Here is a 20,439-nt window from a genome sequence, read left to right as displayed (position 1 = left end):
TTTCTTGTCCCCAGTGGTTCTCAAAAAGCCCACCTGCCCAATCACTCCTCAGCCCCTTCCGGCTCACTAACGAAGTCTAGTTGCAGCTGTATACACAATAAAACTGGTAAAAAGCTACACAGTTTGCAAAGTGTTTCCAATTGTCATATTGTACTATTGCTGTTTAGACAATCAAACTGTTCACTGAAATAATTACATTATTAAAATATTTTTAAATTGCCTATGGACTTATTTCAGATAGTACTTCTTCAGCTCTAAAATTATTCGACCATTTCAATAACAAAGAAAAAACTGGAACTTGGACTTGGTGATTGATATTTTCTTCTTCATCAACTTAGTTCACATTTTGGAAACAAAGGTTTGTCTGTTTAATATCATATGAAAAATTACAGCCATCATGGATAAACAATAGTGTCAATAAATAACATCCACATAAGAATGAAAAAAAAAAAGCCTATATTTTTGCTGCCAGCAGACATAACTTTTGTTGGCCTTTGAAAGCCAGGGGATTAACTAGCATTTGGGGGGGGATGTTTTGAAAGATAGAGAACCTGTCATATTTTCTGCTTCATGAACTAAACATAAACACTGGGAAGACTGTTACAGCTGTCTGCTAACAGATGAGGCTTTGGAGGTTGTGAGCCAAAGGAACAGCAAAGACCATTCTGTGTTTAATAAAACATATACCCTCCAGTACTGAGATTACCCCTGACAGGGAGTTAACATTTGGAAAAAAAAAAAAACAGTTCTTCCAAGTCATGGAGGTATAATATAAGATCCTGTGATTGTAAAGAAATCACATGGGATGTGAAGAGAAGCAATTGTGAGAGATGTCCTTTTTAAAATTTACTATAATTTACAAATAAGAGAGACCTGAGCTGATAAAGTATCATCCAAATTACTATTTGAAAACGATTTATACCACAGGGAACACAAAACAGTATTTCTATTTGTTTTTCTAGCAAAACATACATATGTGCAGCAAAGTGAATCAGAAACTCTTCCCAAATCAGAAAAACTTTAAATCATAATAATAATGAAGATAAAAGTCATTTTCAGGCAGTAGCTCAATCATACACTGAAAATGGAGTCACCACATACATAATTCAGGCATAATGTAATCCTCAAGACACATATTCCTAAGATAAAGAGGCAGATAGCCTGGGTGTGGATCTGGCTCTTGCTGTGTTACTTTGTGCAAGTAACTTAATATCTCTGAGCCTCAGGTTCCACACCTATAAAATGCAGGTAATAGCTACACTGCAGGGTTGTTAAAATAAGTGAAATGAATTGATATTTTTACAGTTTTAGAACAGTTCCCAAACATATAATAAGTGATAGTTAAGTATAAATAACAAATAATAACAGCTGTGTAGCTTACCTGATGCCTGATGGGATAAATTTAAACTAATCAGTCGGTGGAAGTGCTATGGAAGCCTCCAGTCTAACCTCTTCTCTCACACAAGAATCCTCTAAGAACCAAAACCAAAACCAAAAACATGACCCAGCAATTCCGCTCCTGGGTATATATCTGAAAAAAACAAAAACACTAATTTGAAAAGGCACATGCGTCCCAGTGTTCATAGCAGCATTATTTACAATTGCCAAGATATGGAAACAACCTAAGTATCCATTAACAGATGAATGGACAAAGAAGATGTGGTATATATATACAATGGACTACTACCCAGCCATAAAAAAGAAGGAAATTTTGCCATTTTGCAGCAGTATGGATGGACTTGGAGGGTATTATGCACAGTGAAATAAGTCCGACAGAGAAAGACAAATACTGTATGATATCACTTATATGTGGAATCTAAAAAATACAACAAACTAGTGAATATAACAAAAATGAAGCGGACTTGCAGATATAGAGAACAAACTAGTGGTCACCAGCAGGGAGCTGGGGAGGGGCAGTATAGGAGTCGGGGAGTGGGAGACAAAAGCTGTTGGGTGCAAGATAGGCTACAAGGACATATTGTACAACATGGGAAATATAGCCAATATTTGTAAATGGAGTATAACCTTTTAAAATTGTATAAAAATTTAAAACAAAAACAAACCTTGACACACTCTGACCTGAGGAAGGGGAAACTGGAAAATACCTCCCTGTAATTCCCACCTTGAATTCTAAATCTGAACCTATAACAAATAAACCCAAATCTGCTTCCACATGGCAAACCATCACAATTTTTAAGGAACCACCATCACCTCCTCTTCCTCAAGCCAAGCATCCTCTATGTGTTCATCCTCTGAGACTCTGATGGGGCCCCAGCTCCCTCACCGTCTAGGACACTGGCCTCTACAGACACCAAGTTTGTTCGGTTCCCCAGGAAAGTTGGGCGGGAAGTACCAGGATGTGATTCACGCGGCGGCCTATCTGCCACTCTCATTCTGGACCTTGATTTCTATTAGCTGAGGCTCAGATGGCGCTCCCATTTTTTGGCATCTGTGTCACACTATTGCCTTATACTTAAAACTAGCCTCTTGATCTGCTGAAAAGCCAGAGCACTCAAATCCATCCTTACAATGACATTTTTAAGCCTAAACTCAAAAATGTGTATTTATCCCTATTAAGTCTCACTTGATTATTAATCAGGATAAATGTGCATGCAAATGGAATCACAGTAGTACACCAAATCAGATTTTAAATTCTCTAGAGGAAATTCGGTTTTTTTACAGGAATCTTATGATCAAATTTTGTAAAGCACATAACTATCCTTCAATTGATATTTTTGGTAACTATTAACATATTATAGTTGTCTACAGCAGGAAACAACTATTAAGCTTTGCATTATACCCTATCATGTTATTAAAGCATGTCTGCCTTCCTGTACTTTGATTAGGCTAATACTAAAATTAGTTTATTTTCCTTGAATGTACTGCAACCAGAAGATTAGCATGCAGAAGAGAGAGCCAGGCGGCCACAGACACCAAAACTATGACCAGGTCTAAAATCTCATAAAAGTGTACAATCCTCAAAGGGCAAACCAAGAGTTAATTCTTGGCTTAAAATTTCCCTCCCATCCCTTTTATGTGAATGAAATAATACTGTGAAAAAAACATTACAACTGACCCTCTCCTATTTGTTCAGTTTCCATTTTATTTGGTTCCACAATTGGGTCACTCTCCTCCAGGGTTCTCTACCAGGTAAGGCCCTTAGGCTAAGCCTTCTACAGGCTCAGTCCAGTTCACCTCTCTTGCCTCATCTCTAATGACACTCCATCACTGTCACCCCTAGGGTTTCACCAGCCCACTCACCTGTACTCTCAGCTCCATCCATATCTCAAAACCAGTCCTGACAAAGGAGGCAGTTGGTAAGGTCTTAAACCAACCCTGTGGTAAGATAACTAGTATCTCGTGTGCCTGGGTGAGCCCTGGGAACCAGAACTGAGCTAATCCTACCCAACTGCTGAGCACACTGTACATGGCCTTCCTGCTCAGATTCTGACTGAGCCTTCCTGCCCCCTTATTGGGGTTGAAGCTCTTCCCTAAGCCTGGACACTTAACTGAGGCCCTGAGAACTTTCCCAGCCCATTTGCAGATCCCTATTATTCAGTTATTACCTGGGATCCAGCCATAAATCAGAAAAACCTCCACATACCACCATGTACCTCCCATTAGACTTTCAATATCAGTATTACTGCCCCTGGATCTCCCACTACATTGGAGACTGAGCCAAAATTTACCCTGGATCTTTCAACACCACAATTTGAACTACTGATACTAAAGAAAAACTTGAAGAAGAAATACGCAAACCCATGCATAAAGAAAGTCACAACTTCTTTTTCTGAGGAATAAAAGACATCTCAAATAGCTGAAGATACATGGCATGTTCCTGGGAATGGCAAGGAGTCAAGGCCAAGATATACCAAGAATCCAGTTGAAGGCATCAAACCTTTGGGGTTTGATCAAACCAATCTACCCATGGGGAGATTTTTTAATCAACATGACTCAGGTGTGGAAGACTGATGGTTTGAATTCAGCCAGGCTTGGGATTTTGCTAAGCAGATGTGAAAGAAGAACATGGGGCAGAAGAGTTGATACTGTCAAAGAGAGACAGAAGTGATGGAACATAAAATCTAAATGGCTTGGGAAACAAATATAGAAAGTGGGTAACAGAGAAAACAAGAATCTAGAGTCTGGAGAGCCTAATGGGACAAAGATGAATGAAACTTGCCAGAGGCTATGCCAAGAGAGCAAGGTCTGGATATAAAATTTCAGTGCTGAAGCCACCGGTGATGAAAACGTGCTGAGTATGCAAACAGAAGGACATGATGAAGAGGGGCTATGGTAGAAGCCATTGGAGATAAGTAACTCAAAGCCCTGAGAAGCCTGTGTCATTTGGGCGGGTGTTGAAGTCATCAGGATACAAGACAGCCTGAGGATCCATGGAAAGACTGAAGTCAAGTGCCAAAGTGGAGCCTCTGTAGAATGGTGGGAGCATCGGCTCATTTAGGACAATAAATTAGACACAGGACAAAAAATAGAAACCTGGATTGTCTTTAACTTTTCCATTTCTAAGATTGAGAAAGGGGAGATAAGGGTTCTTGGTTTAAATGTTCTGGTTAATTTCACAAATCAAATTTAACTTCACTAAGAAAAGTTATGAAACATGGTTCCTTGGCAGTAACAGTACCAGTCAAGTGATATGGTACCACAGCATGAGATTTCAAAGACCTATATTTCAACACTAATGAAATAGAATCCATTCTAGAATTGTATTTAGCATGGCAAGAAAATAAACTCAGGGGGATTAATTATTAAAACACAAAATGTAAAAACATGCATTTGACACATATTTATTTCATTAGTTTAGAAAACTATTTACAAATCATTAAAATTCTTGATACCTATAACCAAAAAGAAAATGGTGGAAGAAAGGAAATGAGACTGATTCTAGCTAGGACAGTGGATAGGAACTAGAACAAAACTGTAGAATGTTATATAAAAGTGACTGCCAAGGGAAAATTCCAATCACCTGTAGCCCCCCTAGTACCAGCCATCAATTTCCTTGGAATGCCGTTCCGTTTCAGTACATCAGTTCAAAGAAGATGTACTTGAAGCACTGAAGTTCTAATATCAAACCAAAAGTAAAAACTCAGGCATGTAAAAGCAAAAGGTAAAGTTCTCTTGGTCCTGATTCCTTTGATAAATAATTAAATAATAATGAAATTGGAGGGCTAATTTCATCTTAAAAATTCCAATGTGTTCAGATGAAAGTCTACTAAAAATGGCATATTAAACGACATTGCTTTGAGGCCCCAGTGCTTGATCCAAGGAAAAAGTCCTTTGCAGTTTTGGTTAAAGTAAAGGCTTCTCAACAAATAATCCCCAAGTATTTTTCTGATTATTACTCTTACACTAAGTTCATAAAAACTCAGAAAACTATTAAGTTGGGGAAAGAAAAGATTGAGCAAACTATGACTGACTTTTGTGTTTTCTTATTTCTTCTACGAAGTGAAATTCTGCTCATCTTGCTCATCGATATCTCAGACCACCAGACATCCTCAAGTCCTATACCTTATGCAACATCCAACTGAGAATATGGGAGAAGAGTAACTGACATTATCCACTTCCTCTGCTAAGGTCAGACCACTGTCACCACTGACTAATTTACCATGGAGGGTGGCACTCTTCCTAACACCATCCACAAAAGTAAACTCAAAATGGATTAAAGACCTAAATGTAAGGCCGGACACTATAAAACTCTTAGAGGAAAACATAGGCAGAACACTCTATGACATAAATCACAGCAAGATCTTTTCTGACCCACCTCCTAGAGTAATGAAAACAAAAACAAAAATAAACAAATGGGACCTAATTAAACTTAAAAGCTTTTGCACAGCAAAGTAAACCATAAACAAAATGAAAAAACAACCCTCAGAATGGGAGAAAATATTTGCAAATGAAGCAACTGACAAGGGATTAATCTCCAAAATGTACAAACAGCTCATGCAGCTCAATATCAAAAAAAACAAACAACCCAATGGAAAATGGATGGAAGACCTACATAGACATTTCTCCAAAGACATACAGATAGCCAAGAAACACATGAAAAGCTGCTCAGCATCACTAATTATTAGAGAAATGCAAATCAAAAGTACAATGAGGTATCACCTCACACTGGTCAGAATGGCCATCATCAAAAAAATCTACAAACAACGAATTCTGGAGAGGATGTGGAGAAGAGGGAACCCTCCTACACTGTTGGTGGGAATGTAAATTGGTACAGCCACTATGGAGAACAGTATGGAGGTTCCTTAAAAAACTAAAAATAGAACTACCATATGACTCAGCAATCCCACTCCTGGGCATATACCTGGAGAAAACCATAATTCAAAAAGATACATGCACTCCAGTGTTCACTGCAGCACTATTTACAATAGCCAGGACATGGAAACCACCTAAATGTCCATCAACGGAGGAATGGATAAAGAAGATGTGGTATATATATATACAATGGAATATTACGCAGCCATATAAAGGAACGAGATAGTGCCATTTGCAGAGATGTGGATAGACCTAGAGACTGTCATATGGAGTGAAGTAAGTCAGAAAGAGAAAAACAAATATTGTATAATATCGCTTGTATGTGGAATCTAGAAAAATGGTACAGATGAACTTACTTGCAAAGCAGAAATAGAGACACAGATGTAGAGAGCAAACTTACAGATACCAAGGCGGGGAAGAGGAGGTAGGATGAATTGGGAGATTGGGATTGACATATAAACACTACTATGTATAAAATAGATAGCTAATGAGAACCTACTGTTTAGCACAGGGAACTCTACTCAGTGCTCTGTGGTGACCTAAATGGGAAGGAAATCTAAAAAAGAAGGGATATATGTATATGTATAACTGATTCACTTTGCTGTATAGCAGAAACTAACACAACATTGTAAAGCAACTATACTCCAATAAAAATTAATTAAAAAAAAAAAACCAGTTCTGGTAGAACCAGGATTCTTGACAGGAAATTAATTTTTAACTAAACATATTTATTTTAATATTTGTCTTTCTATGCAGTTCCCTCCCTTAAACTTGGGTTGGGTTTATTACTCTTCTTCATTTGAGAATGAATTTTTATTCATCCCGCTTACATATGTTGTACATGGAGACTGAGGCCTTTAACTGAAACTACAAAAGCTCTAAAGATTAATAATTTCATTGTTGAGGGCTCATAAACCTTAACAGGTAAGTCATCTTTTGATATTAACGTTTGAAACTGGTTTTTGTTTTTAAATTACAAGTAGTAAATTAGGCAAAATAATGAGGGAAAAAAGGAAGAAACACACATACACACAAAAAAACTTTTTGTTTTATTCTTCTAAATCCCAAAGTGACAAAGATACTATCAATCAGTTTCTGGGTAGCATATGAGTATGCCAGTATATTTCTCACATTGAAAATCTGAGGGGAGAATGGGTATTTTTTCTATTAGATTCAAAAACTGAGGAAAAACCTGTGGCCAAAAACCCAGACCAAGTGGGTGTATATATTATATTTTTAGCAGAACAAAATCGACTAAAGAAAGAGTTAATGTGTGTGTGCCCCAGGAAAAAAATAATAAATCATACCTCTTTACCTCATGCCTCGGGAATTAATTGAATGCTTTTTTATTTTTTCCATAAAAGATTATCTTCTCACTTTAAAATGAGAAAGCTGAGCATAACAAAACTGTATTTATTTCACGTTTCATTCTCTGAAATAAATAAATTAACATAAATCTACTTTTCAACTTGACACAGTAACAGTTAAACCAGACAAGGATTCTGTAACCTCTCTGTTTTAATTTGACAACTTAATCTCCAAGACTCAGTCTGGAACACTTGCTAACCAAAGTATTTTATGACCTATTCCTGGAATTATTCAAAAGAAAATAATAAAACATATCATACTGAGTACTTTTTCTTTTTGGAACACCAGGGTAAAATCTTGCAAAGATTCGACTGAGCAGCAGTGTCCCTCTGGAGATAAATTTAGCAAAGATGCTTTGACCAGGAAAATCTTTTTCTCGCAAGATAACATATAAAAGAGATACAAAGCAGCACGTATTCATTTGTGCTTTTCCTTCCTACGGTGACAATGTACGAAGGTTTTATCTACCTTTATTTTTGATTGCAGCTCAAATTTAAGATAAGCTCTTCCCCTTGTAGACAATCCACCTGTAGATGCTTTGGCCCTGGTGCCTGTGTTCTTCCAAGTTCTTTCTCTAAGAAGAAATTCTTTATGCTCAGAAGAAATCTGTCACAAAATAATGCATGCATGGAAAGGGTGAGTATGACTCGGCATTTTTTCCTTTAAAATTAGTCACTTCACAAGAAGCCAGATCATTAAGATTTGCCCTAAATGTCAAAGGGTCTAATTCAGCAAAATATTTTGAGATTCATGAGTGACTCAAAGTAGATAACGATTAGAGTTTAAATCAAGAGAAGGACTATAAAGCCAAAATACTGCAGAGCAAAGAAGAGAGATAATGATAAATATCAGCAAAACCACTCACAAACAAGTTTTTTACTTTATAAAAGCTTCAAATACATTGCCATACTAATTCATTGTATCGATTAAAATGACAGTTTCTCAACATGTCAGAATAAAAATAATCAAATAGTTTTGCCTTTAAACATCTTGTATGTTGTCGAGAGGGTATTCATTTATCCTTTTAGTCTTTGAAAAAGATTAGATTTTCAACCAAAATGTGACTAGCAGACTCATAAAAATTGCTATCATATTCACTTTAAAAATATACGGCTCAACCTTTGCCAGATCCCCTGGCTTACCTTTGTTCTTACATCAATGAAGCATTTAATCTTGCCTGTCTTCTTCAACAAAACCAATGAAATAGTCATACCGTCCAGCAAGAACTGTTCTTTAGAAATATGAAGCTTTGGTGTCAGATCTTAGCCAGAATGTGTGCTTCCACACACAGCTAGAAATTTATGGTCAGCTGGATAGAATCTTTCTTCTGCAACACCATTTGCCCTTTCTCCAAGTCCAAAGCAAAGATCTTTTTGAGCAAAGTAGCTGAAAAGACAGGCTCAGGATAAAGGGCAAATACAAACTGATTTTGTATAATTGACCTTTCTTTAAGCTAGAAAGAAACTAATTTAGAATTTCTATACAAGAATCAGAGAGATGTTTTTCTTTTTGTAACTTTTTTCAAAAGTAAAAATGTACTTTTTACCTAAATTTTGAAGGAAATATTGCTAGAATAAGACATATGAATTTAACATATTAAACTAGGTAAAATCTGAAAAATCTTTTTAGTACAGCTGGCTTATTAATACTTCCCATTTATTACTTCCTCTCACTTTTCTACCTCCCTCTTTGTCAATGTTCTACTCTACTCTCTTTTGTGTTTTCTCTTATCCCTGTCCTCAGGTTAGGGAAGTTTCCATGGTTCAACCTTCTTCCAATTTCTTGTCTCTCTCCACTTGATATTTCATAGTTGGGTCACATTGTATAGCACTTAATACATTTTACAACAATTACCACATTTGATTCTCATAGCCATCCTATGATATAGTCCTGTATAATCGTTCATTATACACCTGAAATCACACACCTATTAAGTGGAAATCACACACGCATTAAGTGGTAACATAGAAACTCACAAGAATCTTCCAATTGTCTTCACCCACTTCCAAGAGACCACACAGACCACACAGAAAAAAAAAATCTGTCTTTTTCATCAATGTGGCCACAACAATTAGCACAGAATGAGCATATAATATAGTTATACATATACAATATATGACTATACATATTTCAGCAGTGTAATGTGCTCAATATATTAAATAAATGAATGAATGAAAGTTAGCTCTACTTCTAATCTTTGTAGGAAATCTTACACTTTTCAAAGTGCTTTGTAAAATATGAACCTCTCTGATGAACACAACATTTTATGAATTAGAAAGATCAACTACTCTGGTCCCCTATTTTACTGATGAAGATATTGTGGCTTGGAAAAGCTAAAGAACTTATTCATAAGTAGCCAATAGTAGTGCCAAGCCAGAGCCTAAAGAATATCAATATGAAAAGAATTTTCAATCCCATACGAACCTGTGGGCTATTCTTTACTATAATGTTACAGTTAGGAGTTATGATTGGTTATTTTCATCATTCTGCACAGACCCGATAGTGCATACATATCTGTTTAATGTCACATGTGCTAGGCCATTGGGATAGGGGAAAAAAACTTATATATTTTTACAAGCAGATTGCCTTTAAGCTGTGCATTGAATTAAATACAATTACTCAGTTCCTTCTACATTTTAAAATATATAATTAAAAGATCAAAACATTTTAATAACCATTTAAGCCAAGATAATAGTTCCCCATGTCTCTGTTCTGTATTAACACTCCTTTAAATAGAAAGCATTCATGAACTGAGACATTCCTAACACATTACATGCATGCTCACACACGTATGATGCACACACACTGTTTCTTGCAATATTCATCACCATTCACTGCCTTGCCTTTTGGCCCTCCAGATGGCCCATTGGTTCTATTCAAACTGAACTCCGAGATTCCTATTTCCTAATTGCTGGCTTCCAGAAGGAGCCATTTGTGGCAGCTATTCCCCCCAGTCAACTGCAACATTCCATTGCTTGAGCCTAAGTTTCAACACAGTCTTCAGGCTCTTCCTCTGCCTACCTAGTTCATAGCCACAACCAATCCTTGAGTATCTATGCAGAAAGGGGGGAGGGGCAACAATAATTTAAAATAGCATCATCAAAGGAATAGTATTTGAAAGAACAAAAACTATCATATCAGCTCAGACCTGTGATCTCAGTTTTTTTGGTCTCTGAAGGCAGTAACTAGACTTGTGGAAGAATCTGATTATCAAGATGAAGTATATATTTCTTATTAGTCACATATTCACTCATTTATTCATTCAGTAATTTTAATAAAGAGTGTAGGATATATAAGACCTCAATTAAGTGCCTGGGGGATGAAATTAGGGGAGAGAGAAAGAAAGGAAAAAATAAAAGGAAGGAAAAAGAGAGAGAAAGAGAAAGGAAGGAAAAAAGGAAGGAGGGAAGGCATGCAAATCATTATTTCAAAGCACTTAAATCCTAAATGGAGACCTCCAGCTAACATTTCAGTGATGTGATTTTTTTCTCTCAGCCTCTGTGCTTCTCCACTCTCTCCTCCTACCTAGTTAATGCTGATTTGTCTTTCACATCCAACATCCAATTTTGCCCAGTAGAAACTTTCCCTAAAGCCACCTCCCAACCACAGTAGTTGCCCCTCTGATTTTGCCTTCCTCTCCCATCTATTATCACATTAGATCTAATTTTATATTTTAAATATATTATGTTTTATTTTAATTATATTTAAAATATATTTAATATAGGCATTAACTAAGACATTGTATTTAATCATATTCAATATTATATTTAATAAATAGAGTATTATAGATTTCAATTATTTACTGTCTCCCCAGAAGCCTATACCATGCCAACCACTTAAAAGGTCTCCAATAAATATTCCTGAATAAAGAAATGAGTTAGTAAATGATAGATATAAGACAAAATGATGTAAGCTCTTAGTGGTTAAAAATGCAAGTTTTGAGTCAGATTTCTGGGTTCAAATCCTTCTTCAAATCCTTACTAGCTAAAAAACTTGAGAACAGTGCAGAGATTAAAGTTGCCTCAAGCAAGAGAAGATTTTTAGTAAGGATTTTGTGAGGGTTGATTTTATGTGTCAGCTTAGCTAGTCTATGGCACCCAATTGTTTGGTCAAACACCAGGCTACATGTTGCAGTGAAGGTATTTTTTACATGTTATTAACAATTAAATCAGTAGACTTTGAGTAAAGCAGTTTACTCTCCACAGTGTGGGTGTGACTCATCCAATCAGCTGAAGACCTTAGAAGACTGAGGTTCCTCAAAGAGGAAGAAATTCTCCCCCAAATTGCAACATGGAAACCCTGCCTGAGTTTCCAACTTGATGCCCTGAGGCATTCAGACTCAAGACCGCAGCACCAACTCTTACCTGAATTTCGAATCTCAGATTTTCCAGTTCCCGCAATCATGCGACCCAATTCCTAAAATTAAATCTATTTCTCTCTCTCTCTCTTTCTTTCTCTCCCTCCTTCCCTCCCTCACTCTCTCTCTCTCTATATACACACATATATGATATAGAATAGTATGCAATATAATAATACATAAATATATATATATTTTTTACATATATAAATATATATAAATTACATATTATACGTATATTATATATACTATGTAGATATAATATACATACAATATATAAATTATACATGTTTACTATATATTATACATACATAATAATTAAATATTTATATAGTATGTTTTCTAGAGAAACAGTATACGTACACTGTTTCTCTAGAAAACCCTGCCTAATACAGATCTATACTAGGTAACCCAAGAGAAGCCAACAGCCCTGTCTCACACAGAAAAGGAAAGACAGAATCAGGCTCCTGGGACCATGGCCATTTAGATGCCCAGTTACCGAGGGCCTCAGCAGCCGGAATTTGTACTTCTCATTCTATGGCTTTGCCATCACTGTGGCTCTGCTACTCCTTCCCGTGTCTATCATTCTCCAGCAGCTAGAGATTGACTCTTCATACGCTGATCTGTTTATCTGTTCCCTGCCTTGTATCTTCTTACCTGCTTACCCACAGTTTCTGTCTTTTCATCTTCCTCATCACTTCTGCTTCCTCATGACTTTGGTTTGCCGTGATCCTCATGGTGCCAACGTTACTCCATTGCTTTTCTCTAAGCAGTCTTTTACTTTCAGCTCCCATGGCTGGCCTCTTATCTGTCATTACGATTCACAGATCACATTCCTAACAGAGAGAATTGAGTCGGCACAGTTCATCTTTTGGAGCCAGCTGATGGTATAGGGCTCTGGATAGCCTGGGAATCAGCTGCCTTTGGGGCAGGTACCCATCTCTGGAACAATGAACTACAACCGGGGACCAGAGTCATGTGATACCTAGCATGGCCACCTGAGACCGTTTCTTCCCATAAAAAAAATTCCCCTTGGAAGACCCTTAAAGAATTAAAAATAGAACTACCACATGATCCAGCAATTTCACTTCTGGGAACATACCCAGAGAAAATGAAAACACTAACTTGAAAAGACACCTGCACCCCCATGTTCACAGCAACATAATTCACAATAGCCAAAGCCTGGAAACAAAGTGTCCATCAATGGATGGATGGATAAAGAAGTAATAAATGGAATATTATTCTGCTACAAAAACAAGGAAATCCTGCCATTTGCCACAACGTGGACGGACCTGGAGGGCATTATGCTGAGTGAGGGAAGTCAGACAGAGAAAGACACGTGCCATATGATCTCACTTATGTGGGAGATCGAAAAGACAAAAGGTCAAATTCACAGAAAAAGAGATCAGATGCTTGTGTTTACCAGAGGCAGAGGGCGGGGGAGGGGAAATTGGAGGACGGTGGTCGAAACGTACAAGCTTCCACTTATAAAACAAGGAAGTACTAGAGATGTAATGTACAATACGAAGACTGTAGTTAACACTGCTGTATGATATACAGGAAAACTGTTAAAGGAGTAAATCCCGAGACTCCTCATCGCTAGGAAAATATTTTTTCCTTTCTTTTCTTTTTATTGTATCTATATGAGAAGACAGATATCAACTCAACCTATTGTGATAATCATTTTACAATATATGTAAATCAAACCATGATGCTGTATGCCTTAAACTTATACAGTGATGTATTTCAATTAGTTCTCAGTAAAACTGGGTGGCGGGGAAGAACGTGTAATTTCAGGAACGGCAAACACGTAACACACTGAATCATTATGATGCATTTGGATGGGCTGAAGTATTAGGTGTAGGATGGCTGTCCTGAGAGATATGTCACATAGGCTTTCTCTTCTGTAGACAGTCTGGCTTTTAAATCATTAGGACTCGATGCTCCCTGGTGGTCTAGTGGTTAGGATTTGGCGTTCTCATTAGGACTCTACTGCTTTGGAAAACAGTTTGTCTATTCCTTAAAATGTTAAACATAGTGTCACCATATGAGCCCAAAATCCACTCCTAGATATATACCCAAGGGAATTAAAACAACTTTCTATATCAAGCCTGTACATGAATGTTCAAAGCAACATTATTCATAATAGCCAAAAAATCGAAAGAATCCAAATGTCCATCAGCTGATGAATGAAAAACTACAATGTGGCATATCTACACAATGGAATATTATCCAGCAATAATAAGGAATGAAGTACTGACACAGGCTATAATGCTGATGAACACTTAAAACTTATGCTAAGTGAAAGAAGTCACTCACAAAAGACCATATACTGTATGATTCCATGTATGTGAAACCTCCAAAAGAGTTAGAACTGCCATGACAGAAAATAGATGACTGTTTCCTAGTACTGGGAGTGATATGATGAGGAGAAACGGGAATTAACTACTTATGGGTACAAGGTTTCTTTTGTGGATGATGAAAGTATTCTAAAATTGATTGTGGTAATGGTTGCCCAACTCTGTGAATAAACAAAATCCATTGAATTTTACAATATAAATTGGCAAATTGCATAGCATGCAAATTATATCTTAATAAAGTTGTTTAAAAAAATGTTAAGGAAGGACCTGTGAGTACATGATGACACGTCTACAAAAGAGGAAAATGGCATCGGCAGAAAAGGGACCAGCCATGGGATCATGGCTAGGGTGGGCGCTCTCTCTGCCCAGCCCTGTGGAGGGAGCATTTGCACCGTCAATGGCTGCAGTGCAGACCACTTCCGACCTGTAATCAGTCACTACCAAGGACAAAGAAGACTTGGAAGTTGCATTGGTTACAAAAATGAGTCAGAGGTGATGACATTATTCATAGTGTTGTTACGAATAGCATAAACAGTACTCACAGTATTCATAGTACTATCGTGAACCCTATTCTTTTATTCTTACATTAGATTGGGGAGCCTTCAGAAATATTTATAATCTTTGAGGGAGAAGGCGTTTGACCAGGAATAGTCCAAATTCTAGTGCAATATTCAGCTACACCATAGACTAGCTGACCCCTCTTGATTTCAACTCCTTGATATTGTGGGAAATTGCAGTGAGACTTTGAAATGATCTCAGATCAATGTGGGCCCTTAAAGATCACTCCATGCTTGGGAAGTATTGCTGAACTGAACTGCAACAAGGGCATCACTGAATAGACAGAGCTTATAGCCACTGGGTTGGTATGGAGTTGTACTGCTCAATACAGTAGCAGCTCGCTCTAAGTGGCTATTTACATTTAAATGAACTTAAATTTTAAATTTAGTTTTCAGTCATATTAGCCACATTTCAAATACTCAGTAGCCACGTGTAGAAAATGGCTATTATATCGGACAGCCCAGATCTAGAACATTTCCATCATCACAGAAAGGTCTGTTACACAGTGCCATTTGACACGCTCACTTGATGTTCAGGATGAAGGGAATGGGAACACAGTCTTACTAGAGATTTCCTTACAGAAAAATGACCTTAAGATTTCTAGGAAGATACTTGTGAAGAGAGTTCCAAGAAAAAGAATGTTTGAGACCCTTGCCTCTGATACTGAATTTTTAAAGTTCGACCCATTTCCTGGAAAGTAAAGTGAATACACTGTGAAATACGGCCAAAGCCCCAGAGCATGAAATCACCTTTGCAGTGCCAAATGCAGCCCCATTGTATCATGAGAAATGTATGCCCAGATATTGGAGCACAAGTTGGGTGTGTAATTCAGCAAAGCCTTTATGGAAGCCACAAAAATCAGAAAATTGGGGATTTTCAAGAGAAATCCTATACGAGTCTCTGAGAAAGATTCCTGAAAGCTGACCAAAACAAACAGCTATGATGAACATTGGCAAGTTTGAGGAAGTAAAACCATGGAATTCAATAGAGTTTCATGAACCCTTCTCTCCAGGGCAGCCATTCTTGCACATGGTTCCTACCCAGCTGTCGGGAGCGCTGAGAAGCTTAATCATTCAAGCAGAACAAAGAAAAAAGCCTAGAAATATTACAGGAAACAGCATAAAGAAGAGGACTTAATGAGTAACTGAAAGTTGGAGAGTGTCTGGGCCTACAGTGTTCAACACTGACAAGTACAACAAGAACGGTTACCCTAGGACTGCCTCCACCACGTCAGGAGAAACCAGAAGGAGATGGGGCTCCAGAGTTCCTCACATATTTTTAGTTGTTTATTCAATATTATTATGAATCACCTCCTTTTACTTTTTAACCCTCTCATAATGGGAAAACAATTAATATCACTATAGCCTCTTGGAATATTTATGTTAACCTTTTCATTGTAATATTTATCGGTCAAGTTCTTTTAACCAGTTGGGTTGGAAACTGGGTTACCAGTGGTAGAACCTATAATTAGTGTGTACATACATCCTGATTTGCCTCGATGGCTCTGGTTTATGTTGTTGTTCAGAAGTAATTATTAACAGAGCCCCCTTTCACTCACGGAAGTCCTAGTTTGGACAATAAGTATATGGTTCCTTACCCATAACGCTATTCTCTAAATGTGTTCCAACATGCCAAAGGCAAAACATGTTGTTTTTCAGTGGCTGGGGGTTTTAGTGCCACTTTCCATTTCAGCAAATGTCACCTTGGGTGGAAGACATTACTTCACCAAGTTGGTATTACTGACCAGTTTCAAAACTATTTCATTCTGATGCCTTTTTTAACCTCCCTGTACTTCTCAAATTCAATTTTAGTGTCAATTTTGCTTAGTACAGTCTTTTTCCTGTCCTTCACTCTTCAAGAATTTTTTCCTTTGGCTTTCTAGTTTCTTAACTCTGTTGTCTATTTTTCTACATTTACTGTAATGTGTGCCTTCTATTTGTGGTTTCCTTTCTTCCTACATTCAATCTGTCATATTTTAAATGACTATCTTTTTAATAAATGATAGCATTTCACAAACATCCACTGGTAGAAGGTGCAATACCTGATAACTAAGCTTTTTATTCTACCTCAACTATACGATATGGAACTTTAGTCTGAGAGGTTAAAATTTCTAGTTCCTTTAAAACTGTCTGAAAAGCGGTAGTCTGCTGGTAAATGTTTACCAACCAGTTTGGCGGGGGCGGGGAGGGGAGCATGTGAACAGGGGAATGTCCTGATTTGTAGCACTGCTGACTTCTATGGTGTAAACACCCACACCATAGACAACTTCAAGCTACCAACATGACCTCAACCAACTTGTGAAAATTTAATAATTGTTCCAGATGAGCCAATACGAGCCAGCTCCAGCAGACCACTGCAAAACCCTTTGTAGAGAAACAGAAATTAAAGTTCCAGGGGGGCGGGTGGTGGGGAATCACATAATAAAAAAAAATCATTCTAATTATTTGAATTTTGTGTTATCATTAAAGGAGAAAAACATACACTGAAAAAATAGACTGAAATAAGCTTATATATGAAAAAAATAACACTTAAGTTTCCATTTGGTAACTAAAAATTCAGTAGGAGCTATTTCTGGGACATAAAAGTGCCAGGTAAACTAACTTGATTCTATCCTCCCAAAGATTATTCTCAAATCCTGAGAACATTATTATATAGTTAGAACTCCAGGTTACATGACTGCCACACTATAGCAAATCCATGGGCCAGAAAACTTCCACAAACTGGAACTGAGCCTCAGGGCAGAAAGTGAAAACGTCAGATACTATCAGAGCTAAGGTCACTTGACTAGCTATTGAAAATCCTTTGGCATTCAGCAAGGTTCTAAGATTGTCTTTTCTCTGTTCTGAGAGATTCCAGAAGGCCTAAAGGTTACATTTGGTATCAGCGCTTTTTTACAGATCTAAGCATTATTTTTATTCAAAGCCAATTTATAGCTCTGTTTAGTCTTGATGGCATAATACGTAATAGAAACTAAAATAGGTTAGAGGTGGGGAGAATCCTTTGAGGAATAAGTAGTCTAAGCACCACTCACATCAATTCAAATGCTTTCGTCAGATGTAAGAGAATATGTACAGAATGCACTAGCTAGAGACACCCAGTGAAGGTGTCTAGGGAACATTCTGTAGCCAACACAATGTTACCTCTGAACTTGAAATGTTTGGCCTGAAGGAAAAACATAAAGGCTGAAGATTTACTGACCCCAAATTTATTAAGATAAATGTCTTTGAACACATCAGCCATAAATCATTTTAGATTTTTTAAGAACTCATATGCTAAACTTTATAGATAGCAGATTAAAAATAAAACTGGTTCTGTTTAGACTTGTAAATTGATGCATCATTTCTAGAAAGGCTCATATTTATTGTTAGACACTGTGCTAAAACCTCTCCGCAAATTATTTTATTTAACCTATTATAAACCCCAGGAAGTAGATACTATGATCCACATTTTACGATTAGGAAACTAAGACTTGGGTCAGTTACTTACCCAAAGCCACATACCTAGAAAATGGCAGAATCTGAGTTAAAACTCAAGCATGACCCAGAGCACCTACATTTAACCAAATTGCTGCCCTGACAAAAACCTTAAAATTATCTTACACTTTTTGAACTGCTCATCCCACTGTTACAAACCTATCCCAAGATAATAAGTCATAGGCAGGCACAATGTAGCAAACAAAAGTTGGAAACAATGTAAATGTTCCTTAACTGCAGAATGTTAAATGACCTATTCATACAATAGAATATTTTTCAGTCAAAAAATTGTATTCATCAAGAGCATTTCATGAGATGAGAAACTCCTCATATAATATTAAGGAAAAAAACAAGCTATAAAGCAAGATAGTATTTCACTACACAAAATAAATACAAATGTGGATGGGGAGAGCTAAAAGAAAAACAGCAATATGTTATCTCTGATGATCTCTGTGGATTAGGGTTATATATTTTTTTACTTTTCCTTCAGCATCTTTTTATTTTCCTTTTTTTTATGATGAATACACACCATTTTTACCATGAGAAAAGAGTCATTTCTAAATTCAACAAAAGCATACACATAGTTCTTGTTGCCACATCCGACGAAGGAAATGTTGGCACTAAGGAGGGTCAAAGAAAAGTAACTAGAATGGTCAGAGGAATGGATAATAAACTAACATTATCAGATCTGGGAATTATTCAAAAACTCCTGAAATACGTAGGCGGGGAATGGCACAGCCAACACAGTCCTGGCTGGGAAGCATAATGAATAGGATTCCAGGAACAGGACAGAGACCCAGGCCAGCTCCATTGTCTCTCATCTACCTCATAACCAAGACCCTTGGACAATTTGCCTTCCCTCCGTACCTCTACCCTCTCATCCCCCATTTACTTTTTAACTCACCATAACCGGGTCTCTTCCGCCTAATTTCCTCTGCCAACTCCACAGCGATTGCTCTCACCACCACCATCAATGTTCTCTTTGTTGTGAAATCCAATAGTCCCATTCAATCCTTGTCTTATATGAATGACTTCTCAGTCACAAATGACCCAACTGACTCCTTCCTTGAACATCTCTTTCCTTGAATCCTGTGACAGAATACCCTGCTGGTTGTCTCCTCAGTAGACATTACCCCAGTTTCCATGAACACACCCCTACTTCTTTGCTAGCACATTGCCAGCTGTGTTCAGGTGTGGGCAGCGGTATGCTCAGAGGAAGTAATCCCCTATCCTAGCCCCAAGAGATGAACCGTGTTGGTCTAGACAAATCAAGGGAATCTCATTCCCCTTTGCTGTCATTGGTTTAGGAGTTGGTCCTGGCCAATGGAACCTGAGGATATGTTCCTCCTGATGTATAATTCTTGTCTTTAAACTCAGTTTTTGCCAATTGGCCCTGTCACAGTCTTTTTTGTGACCATGAGAAGAAAACCAGGAGAATCACCAGAAGCCAATGTAAAGCTTGGACATTGAAGAAATACTGAATTAATCAACCCTGGAACTACCTACCTCCAGACTATTATGTGAGATAATAAGCCCCTATTGTTTAAGCCACTCTTAGCTAGATGTTCAGTCCCTTGCAGGCAAAAGATCCTAGTTGTTACTGATATACTTCTTTCCTGGCCTCCCTTCTACATTCTGGCTACTCTACAGGCCTTCTCCTGAACTCTACCACCTCCTGCAGGTTAATGTTCTGGAAAGTCTCACCTTTGGCCTCCTTCTCTTCTTATTCCATTTACTTTCTCTTCGAGATTTCTCTCCTCTGCTTGGATGATTTCACCTACATGTATTTATTTGCAGTTTACATAAATATTATTGAAGGACTAGTATGGGCCAGATCCTGTTCCATTTTCTATGATCTGGGAATTTGCTGATGAATAAGACCACTGGGGTCCCTGGACAAGAGAGGGGGGCAAAGGCGGATGGGAGGGGAGAGGAGAAGTTGAGGTTGAGGATCTGTTCATGAGACCTACTGTACAACATAGTATCATTAACAATTCAATACTGTACACTTAAAAATTTGTGAAGAGGATAGATCTCATGTTAAGGGTTC

The 20,439-nt window shown here is 37.5% G+C and overlaps 1 long non-coding RNA gene across 1 annotated transcript in view; it reads right to left on the bottom strand.

The window, feature by feature from the left end:
• Positions 1-20,439, bottom strand: part of LOC309647481 — a 214,518-nt gene that overhangs the window by 144,464 nt on the left and 49,615 nt on the right. Inside the window, exons 2-3 of the long non-coding RNA XR_014256068.1 lie at positions 8,110-8,247; positions 1,382-7,705 (exon numbers count right to left, since the gene is read on the bottom strand). This is a non-coding gene — a long non-coding RNA (uncharacterized lncRNA). The remainder of the gene's footprint in view (positions 1-1,381; positions 7,706-8,109; positions 8,248-20,439) is intronic.

Source organism: Balaenoptera physalus (assembly GCF_965194825.1).
Source record: "Balaenoptera physalus genome assembly, chromosome: 18".
NCBI lineage: Eukaryota > Metazoa > Chordata > Mammalia > Artiodactyla > Balaenopteridae > Balaenoptera > Balaenoptera physalus.
The sequence above is the reverse complement of the archived record's forward strand: the minus strand, read 5'-3'. Positions and strand labels throughout refer to the sequence as shown.